Source organism: Eulemur rufifrons, chromosome 8, assembly GCF_041146395.1.
Source record: "Eulemur rufifrons isolate Redbay chromosome 8, OSU_ERuf_1, whole genome shotgun sequence".
Lineage (NCBI taxonomy): Eukaryota > Metazoa > Chordata > Mammalia > Primates > Lemuridae > Eulemur > Eulemur rufifrons.
The window spans coordinates 28,331,508-28,341,480 of NC_090990.1; the positions used below are offsets into that span (position 1 = coordinate 28,331,508).

The 9,973-nt window shown below is 41.5% G+C and overlaps 1 pseudogene; it reads right to left on the reverse strand.

The window, feature by feature from the left end:
• Positions 1–8,687: 8,687 nt before the first annotated feature.
• LOC138390266 (intraflagellar transport protein 52 homolog pseudogene) lies at positions 8,688–9,711 on the reverse strand (annotated as a pseudogene).
• Positions 9,712–9,973: the final 262 nt, after the last annotated feature.

Consider the following 9,973-nt stretch of genomic DNA (forward strand, 5'->3'; position numbering starts at 1 on the left):
AGTACTGTCACCTCTACCTGCAGTCCTTCTTTGCTGTGTCATGGATATTTTTTCTCTTTTATTGAAGCATAACTTATATACAGTAATATGCAGAAAGTCTGATATATTTAAAAAGTAATTATTCTTCTCTTCCTTTTTCTATTTTTAGAATTGTGTATGGTATGCGTTGGTGACGGTTAAATTTGTCATTTTGTCCACAAGTTGCAAAATGTGGAGGAGATCATGATGGAACCAGGAAAGAAACGGATGTCATAACTAGACAAGTATTGTTTCCTTTTGGAAGGAGTTGAGTGTATCTTTTGTTTGCATGTGAGATAATTATATTATGTTAGGCAGAGGCATTTAAAAAATTGTATATGGTATTTTAAAAAGTGGGAAGACGTTGCCTGGCAACCCATGGTTGGAATGCAGAGGACATCTGTTGTTTTCCTATCTGCATTCTACCTCTTTCTTTTGGAGAATGCCCCTCCCCCACTACAGACTGGTGTGGTGGGGCTGTCAATCACAGTTCCATGCTCTTCCCCGGTCAGTGATGACATCCAATCCCAACGAGGCCAGTTGGAAATGCTTTCTCTGGAAGAAAATTTTAATGGGAGGCTGGAAGACAGAAAATTCTTAAAGCTGATTCATTTTGGGGCAGTATTCTGAAGGGATTTTCTGTTCGTTTCTGTTATCTATTAATCCAGAACTGCCCTGATTCTTGTATATCTTGATACTTGGCTGTTCAGATTGTCCTTTTTTTCCCAGCTTGTCTTTTGATTCTGTGAATTTTCACATTTTCCATTGCGCCACAGAGCTGGCTATGAATTTTCATGTTTTCTTTTAATTAATTCCTTTATGTTCCTCCTTAGGTTAGTCAGAGTTGGTTTCTGTTGCTTGTAGCCAAAGAATTTTAATCTCTTGGCATTCGCTCAGTTAGGAAGGTCCCATAGCGAAGAGGACCCAAACGTGAGATGCTAGTGAGTGATCCAGCTTTTCTAACATGCGTATAGCAATTTTCTCCCCAGGCATACATCTCCATAGTGTATGAATGGGAAAAGGTTTCAGGCAGTGTGCCGGTAATTGCTGACACATTGTATTCAGGACCATTACCTAAGTATGGCCTCACGGATTTTACACTGTTCAAAACTCCAGGAAATGCCACCCATATAGATTATGATGTGAATGGTGCCTTTATGCAGTGCAGCAGCGACCTTTTTCTCTCCTAGTCTTGTTGCTGAGTTCGACTTTTTGTGCCAGCCTCATGCAGCCTACTCTTTTTCTTGAATTGCCTCTCAGATGCACAGTTGAGCTTCCCTGCAATCAGGCAGGGCCGTACCAGTCCATCAGATTGGTTTGTTTGTGTCTGAATCAAACAGGGGACAGAGATCAAGACTTTGTTTCTCAGGAAGTTTCTAGGGAATTAGAGGCTATGCCGAATGTTTGTGTACACCCCAAACTCCCAGTGTGGTTGTATTTGGAGATGGAGTGAAGTAATTAAGTGAAGTAATTAAGATTCAATGAAGTCATAAGGGTGGGGCCCTATCTGGCAGATAGTGTCTTTATAAAAGACACCAGAGAACTCTCACACATGCACAGACATAAGGAAAGGCCTCTATGTGAAAACATAGTGAGAAGGTGGTTTGCAAGCCAGGAAATGAGCCCTCCCCAGGAACCAAATTGACTGGCTCCTTGATTTTAGGCTTTCCATTCTTCAGAATTGTGAGAAAATATATTTCTGCAGTTTAAGCCATGCAGTCTCCCATGTTTTGTTATGGCAGCCCAAAGTAGACTAAGATAGATTGAAATAGGTATGTGGAGATGGAGGGAAGGGTATTACTGAATTTCACTCATCAGAAGCACTGGCTCCCAAACTGTGTTCAGTCTAGCCACTTTGTTACATAAAGAGGTGAAAATTAATCGATTGGGTGTTTGTTGCAGGGAGGACAGATGAATGAAAAATGTAAGAGAGGCTGGAACCAACTTTTTCTGTGTTTTATGCTTTCTTCAACATATAATCTACAAGTTCTTGTCATTATAGCATGGTGATTATCACACCACCACTGCCTCACACACACAAGCATTAAAAAAAGAAATCATATTAGTCATTAGGGAAATGCAAATCAAAACCACAATGAAATACCATTTCACACCCTTAGGATGTATAGGAAGGGTACAATAAAAAATGCAGACAATAACAAGTGTTGGAGAGAATGTGGAGAAATTGAAACCTCGATGTATTGATGGTAGGAATGTAAAATGGTGCAGCCACTGTGGAAAATAGTTTGGCAGTTCTTCAAAAAGTTAAATGAAGAGTTACCTTATGACCCATAGATTCTACTCCTAGGTATACACTCAAGAAAATTGAAAACATGTGTTGAGACAACACTTTGCATACAAATGTTCATAGAAGCACTATTCATAATAACCAAAAACTGGAAACAACCCAAATGTCCATCAACTTATGAATGGATAAGCAAAATATCATATATCCATAAATGAAATATTATTCATCCAAAGAAAGGAATGAAGCACTGATATATGCTGCAACATGGATGAACTTTGAAGACATTATGCTTAGTGAAAGAAGCCAATCACAAAAAGCTACATATCATATGATTCCACTTACAGGAAATGTGCAGAATAGCTTAATTCATAGAGACAGAAAGTAGATTAGTGCTTGCCAGGTGCCAGATGAGGGGGATAGGGAATGACTGCTAATAGATATGGAGCTTTATTTTGGGGCGATGAAAAATTTCTGGAATTTGATACTGGTGAAGTTTGCAAAACTTTGTAAATATACTAAAACCACTGAATTTTACACTTAGAGGGGTAAATTTTATTGTGTGCAAATCATACCTCAATAAAGAAAACCAGAAATGATAGCAAGCTGATTTCTATGCTTATAGACCTTGAACAACCAGCCCTTTAGTACCACTATCCAATTTTGCATTTTGCACTAAAATGTTAAGCAAGAAGAAATGACTCAGGATACAATGCTGATTATAAATACAATACAAAATTCTACAAAATGCAAATGCCTAAGTGCATAAGGTAGAATGTCAAGGTCTCCTATAATCTCACAGTAGGAGTTAATGTAATGCTAATAGTTTAACAGATCAATCATAACATCTCAAATTCCTAATAAAAGTTGATATTTTACTTCTGAAATCCAAAACAGGATTTCACCACTGATCAGTAACTTGCTCTCCTCCAAGCAGTAATTCAGGGCCCCAGGCTCCTTTCATGTTGTGTCTTGTCTTGAACACCCAGCTTTCAAAGTTGCCCCAGAAGGAGAGAGTGTGGAGAATTGTCCACAATCCCATTGGCTGGATCTCGGGCACATGGCCATAGCTATCTGCAAGACGCTGAGCAATGTAAGCTAATGAGTGCCCAGGAGGAAGAGGAAAGAGATTTGTTAAATTGCTGGCGAGTCTCTGCCACACCTACCCCACCAATAACTCTGTCAATAGTTTAGAGCAATGTCCTCTAACTTTTTTGCATACGTATGTACTAATATATAACAACTTTTTTTTTTTTTTGAGATAGGGTCTCACTCTGTCACCTGGGCTAGAGTGCAGTGGCATCATCATAGCTCACTGCAACCTCAAACTCCTGGACTCAGGTGGTCCTCCTGCCTCAGCCTCCCAAGTGGCTGGGACTACAGGTGTGTGCCACACCACATCTAGCTAATTTTTTTCTATTTTCAGTAGAGATGGGGTCTCTTTTGCTCAGTCTGGTCTCAAATTCCTGGCCTCAAGCAATCATTCTGCCTTGGCCTCCCAGAGTGCTAGGATTACAGGCATGAGCCACTGTGCCCACCCTATAATAGCATTTTTAAATGAAAATGGGATCATACTATGCATATTGGTTACTATGCATACAATAGGCAGATTCAGATATGACCTACACTTATTTGGTTGTCATTCATACGCATTCAGAATTTAGAATACACTGATTCAAACCTTGGTAATCTCAAGCAGACATTACACACTGTTATTCACATGTTTTTCATGCTGACTCAAATGCTCCTCAGCACACTCTGACATGCTAGCTTGTGGGGACGGCCAATCTAAAATAAGAAGAATTGAAGGGGGGGGGGGTTCATAGCTCTGGGGTTTATCTTCCCAGGGAGTTGCCTTCTTTACTCCTTCAAAAGAAAATTCAGACTGGGTACAGTGGCTTATGCCTATGATCCCAGCACTTTGGGAGCCCAAGGCAAGATGATTGTTTGAGGCCAGGAGTTCAAGACCAGACTGAGCAACATAGTGAGACCCCTGTCTCTACAAAAAATAAGAAAAAATTAGCTGGGTGTAATGGTGCATGCCTGTAGTCCCAGCTACTCAGGAGGCTGAGGCTGCATGCAGTGAGCTGTGATAACTGCCACTGCACTCCACCCTGGGGACAACAGAGCAAGAAAGTTTATAACTATTAATATAATTATATTAAATGAATTAATTTCAGTAAACTTTCCCTGTTCAGATTACTATGTGGTTCTGTCTCCTGGTTGGACCTTAACTGACATATTCTCCCGGTTGGACCCTGGGGTCATATTCTCATTTATTTACAGTATATATATATATTTTGGAGTCTAGCTCTGTCACTCCGATAGAGTGCAGTGGCATCATCGTAGTTCACTACAACCTCAAACTCCTGGGCTCAAGTGGTCCTCCTGCCTCAGCCTCCCAAGTAGCTGGGACTACAGGCACATGCCACCACACCCAGCTAATTTTTCTATTTTTTCTAGAGACGGTCTCGCTCTTGCTCAGGCTGGTCTCAAACTCCTGAGCTCAAGTGATGCTCCAACCTCAGCCTCCCAGAGTGCTAGGATTACAGGTGTGAGCCACCATGCCTGGCCTCAGTATACTTTTACTGTATATTAAATTCACATATTTGTACGTGGGTCTATCTCTGGGATCTCTATTTTGTGCTATTGGCCTCTTGGCCTAATTTAATCTTTAATGTAGTAACAGGTGCAAAGTACTTAGCCATTACCCAGCACATAGTAGGTACTCATTAAATGGTAGCAGTAATGATCATAGTGGATATTACCTATCTTTGTCCTCACAGAGCACCTGCCTAAGACCAATAATCTGGGTTTAACTTAACTTAATGGGCTGGGAGAAGGGATGCAACCCCCATAGGAGGGAGGCATGTTTCTCAGTTAAGTCAATTTACGAATGAATAAAAATCCAGGAATTGTTGTTTTTTCTGGCTTTAGGCCACTGCTTTAACCATCACCCATAATTCAGACTATGTAGGCATTTATTCCCACAATGATTGTGATAGATCTATTCTATAAGTTTTGAATTTTCTTGGGCATGATGAGAAATCATAAACCTGTACAATGCAACCTCATATCAGAATTCTGGAAAAATGCTCCAAATATACATAGTACTTTGTTTCTTTTACATTCTTGTTCCAAAGGAGAAGTTTGTCTCACAGATTACATGTGACTGTAAATTATAAAACAAAATCTAAACAAATAGAAAAACATCTCCTATTCTTGGATGGGAAGATTTAAAATCTCTAGTTTACTGAAATCAATTCAATTAATACAATTCTAGTTATAAACTTAATAACTTTTTTGAAGTGGATAAAATAATCTTTGAGTTGATGTTGTAGATGGTCCAGAGATAAGCATCAATTCCTTCCCTCCCTGATGTGAAGTTATCCTTCCCTTTGAACCTGGGCTGGGCTTAGCGACTCAATCAAGAGAATGCTGACTTGCTTAATCAATAGAATGCAGAGGACATGTCATCTGGGCATTTCCAAGGTTAGAGCATAAGAAACATTGCAGCTTCCATCAGTATCTCCTGGAATGTTTTCTCTTGAGACACTCCCTCTTAGAACCCAGATACCATGATGTGAGACTCCCAAGCCACATGGACAGGCCACTTACAGGTGCTCTGATTGACAGTCCCGAGTGAGCTCCAAGCAGAGAGCCAGCATCGACTTCCAGCATGGAATGAGCCATTCTGGATACCCAGCCAGCCCAGTGAAGCTTTCCAATGGCTCCAACCCCGATCATCATCTGACAGTAATCACACAAGAGACCCCAAGTGAGGACTGCCCAGCCAAGTTCAGTCAAGCCACGGGAGCATGAGCGATAATAAGTTGTTGTTTTAAATCACTAAGGTTTGGTTCGGTTTATTATGCAGTAATAAATAACTGGAACAGAAATTAATACCGGAAGTGTTATGCTGCTGTGACAAAAACCTAAAACATGTGGGAGTGACTTGAGGCCAGGTAGTGGTTGGAAGCTGGAAGGGACTCAAGGAAGCTGTTAGTGAAGATTGGAAGGAGAGCAAGGAAATTGTTACTGAAGGCTGGAGAAAAGGCAACTACTGTTAGGTAGTACAAAACATTTAGAAGAATATCACCTGTGGTAAAACATAAAATAGAAAGTATATTTAATGTATTGGTAAATTGGGCTAAGGAGATTTCTAGGCAGAATGTTCAGCCAAGTGCTTTCTTTTCCTTATTTCTTTCTTTCGTTTTTTTTTTTTTAAAGATGGGATCTTGCTATGTTGCCCAGTCTGGCCTCAAACTCTTGGGATCATGGAGTGATCTTCCCACCTCAACCTCCCAAGTAGCTTGGACTACAGGTGCACACCCAGCTCCAACTGATTTCTTTTAGCTGTCAATGATAAGGTACAGGAAGAGACAGATAAGCAAAAAAGGGTTCAGGTTTCTAGAAAAATTTAGAGGATATATAAAGGGCTGAGGACAGTATTTCTAGCCATCAAAAGTTTCTCAAATGAAGAACAATATTAAGATAAAGATGAAGTCAAGAGTGCAGCTGTTAGACTTTTTAAGACCTCAGAAAGTTCTAAGTGCATATCTTATAAATTCTCTCAAGTAAATGAGGAGCTACTAAGAATGCTAGAATGCCTCATAGACTCTTTTAAGAATCTTAAGGAGCCAGGCGCGGTGACTCATGCCTATAATCCTAGCACTCTGGGAGGCTGAGATGGGAGAGATCGCTGGAGGTCAGGAGTACGAGACCAGCCTGAGCAAAAGCCAGGCTCTATCTCTACTAAAAATAGCAAAGTCATAACATGCAACCAAAATGTTTGTACCCCCATAATATCCTGAAATAAAAAAAAATAATAAAAATAGAAGCAAATTAGCCAGACAACTAAAAATACATAGAAAAAGTTAGCCGGGCATGGTGGCGCATGCCTGTAGTCACAGCTACTCAGGAAGCTGAGGCAGAAGGATCGCTTGAGCCCAGGAGTTTGAGGTTGCTGTGAGCTAGACCGATGCCCCAGCACTCTAGCCCAGGTGACAGAGTAAGACTCTGTCTCCAAAAAAATAAAATAATAAAATAAAATAAATAAAGAATCTTAAGGGTGTTAGCATCTGAATCTCAGGCCAAGGTAGAGAGGGACCCGTCTTAAAAATATTTGTGACTATGGCTTTTGAGGCCTCAAATAAGATTCATAAAAAACTCATAAAAAATTAAAGAGAATTGCATATGTAGAAGCTCCACCAGCTTCAACTAAAAGGAATAGTTCAAAATGTAAAGAGCCCTTGGAACACAGAAGCAGGTTTCAAAAGCTACACAGCAGCAAATATGGGCCATTTCTTATGGAAAAGGAAGGATGACTCAAAGTGAAGATCAAGAACCCAGAGGGCAGAGCTCAGAACCATGGAGGACCACTCTCAGGGAGCAGGATTGGGTCCCAGTCAGGGAAATGGAAACATGCACCCAGCTGGGATTTCAGAATTGCTATGGAACATGACTGTGATGTGCCTCCTGTTCACCCCTTTTGAACAGGAGTCTTTAGTGCAGTTACCCTAGCCCCATAACCGTTGTATGTTGCATTTGTGTTACGGATAATTTGATTCTACTTCACAAGTCTTCATATCAAGAGGAACCCCAATTAAGGAGCTACGCCTGAAAAGCCTTATCTGCACCTAGACCTCATTTAGATGATGAGATCCTGACCTTTGAGCTGATGCCATGTGCGATGAGACTTTGAGGGTCCTTGGAGGAGGGTGAGTGTATGCTGCACATGGAATGGATGTGAGTTGTATTGGCCAGAGGGTGGGATGTTGTGGAGAGTCTTTAAATATGTACATTGTCAGTCTTGGTATGTCCTCTTTTTTACTCCTGCTTTTTTTGTCCTTTTCTTCATTATTTCACCAGCGGTTTGTCTATTTTATTTCTCTTCTCAAAGAACCAACATTTGGTTATGTCAATCTCTTTTATCACGTATATTTGTTTTCTCTTTATTTAGTTTTTCCTTTTATTTTTATTATCTTGTTACTTCTTTCTTTGGATCAGTTCTGTTGTTGCTGACTTCTTGACTTCAAAACTTAGCTCTTTAAATTTTAGCCTATCTTCTTTTCTTTCTTTGTTTTTTTTTTCTTTTGCAGATGCCACTATAGGTTTATTTTATTTTATTTTATTTTTGAGACAGAGTCTCACTTTGTTGCCCGGGCTAGAGTGCCGTGGCATCAGCCTAGCTTACAGCAACCTCAAACTCCTGGGCTCAAGCAATCCTCCTGCCTCAGCCTCCCGAGTAGCCGGGACTACAGGCATGTGCCACCATGCCTGGCTGTATTTTTCTATATATTTTTAGTTGTCCAGCTAATTTCTTTCTAATTTTAGTAGAGACGGGGTCTCACTCTTGCTCAGGCTGGTCTTGAACTCCTGACCTTGAGCGATCCTCCCGCCTCAGCCTCCCAGAGTGTTAGGATTACAGGCATGAGCCACTGCGCCCGGCCTCACCACACTTTTTGACATAGAATTCCAGGTCTCCTTCAGTACACTTGGTAATCTGAGCAAGCCATGCCTTCTCAGAGAACCTCTCATCTCAGCCAAATAGCTGCAGCGGAGGAGGTGGTAATTCCCTGAAACTGGGAGGGAAAACCGCAGGCTGAAGGGCTGGCAGCAGTGACTCAAACTGAGCTTGGATGAACTGGAGTGGTTCGTGTTTCACACTTAGCTGCCGTGAGCCTTGATGACCTTGGGGATGGAGGTAGTACCCAGCTGGTAAATGGACAGGTCAAAGCGGGTGGTAAAGCCCTGAGGATTCTCATCACCCTCTTGCAGACACAATCTGAAGCCGCTCTGACAGGGCGGCTGTGTTGGGTAGTGTCATGTAGAAAATCCCAGGGTCGGCCGGGCGCGGTGGCTCACGCCTGTAATCCTAGCACTCTGGGAGGCCGAGGTGGGCGGATCGTTTGAGCTCAGGAGTTCGTGACCAGCCTGAGCAAGAGCGAGACCCCATCTCTACTAAAAATAGAAAGAAATTATATGGACAGCTAAAAATATATATAGAAAAAATTAGCCGGGCATGGTGGCGCATGCCTGTAGTCCCAGCTACTCGGGAGGCTGAGACAGGAGGATTGCTTGAGCCCAGGAGTTTGAGGTTGCTGTGAGCTAGGCTGACGCCACGGCACTCACTCTAGCCTGGGCAACAGAGTGAGACTCTGTCTCAAAAAAAAAAAAAAAAAAAAGAAAATCCCAGGGTCCTCAGCAGCAACTGGGTTAGGTGGACATGTTCTGTTGTGAGCCACTGGAAAACAGTGCCTGTGATTTTTCTTTTTTCTTTTCTTTTTTTTTTTTTTTTTAACCAAATATTGGTCACTGAACATGTGACATGGCCCAAGCAATGCCGGCTTCCCACCCTGGCTCTTTGAGTGATGAAAAGCCAGAGTGAGTCTGTTAAGTGGGAAGCAGACAGAGCCTGTAGAAACAACAGCCACTGCTGGTTTCATGACACTCAGTATGGCACCAAAAGGATAGACAAAGGTGACAGCCTGAGCATTGTTTCCACTGCTTTCCTCATCAATGATTCCAGGCACAGCCTTTCCTGCAGCTTGGCTAATTTCCTTGTTCAAGACTCAGTTGGAAACTAGAGCTTCTTTAGGATGGAAATACTTGTAATATACATTTCTAACAGCACCATCATTATTAACCAGGATTCCATACTCTTCTAGTAAAAAGTTGATATTGGTATCAAATCTGGACTCTCCACCT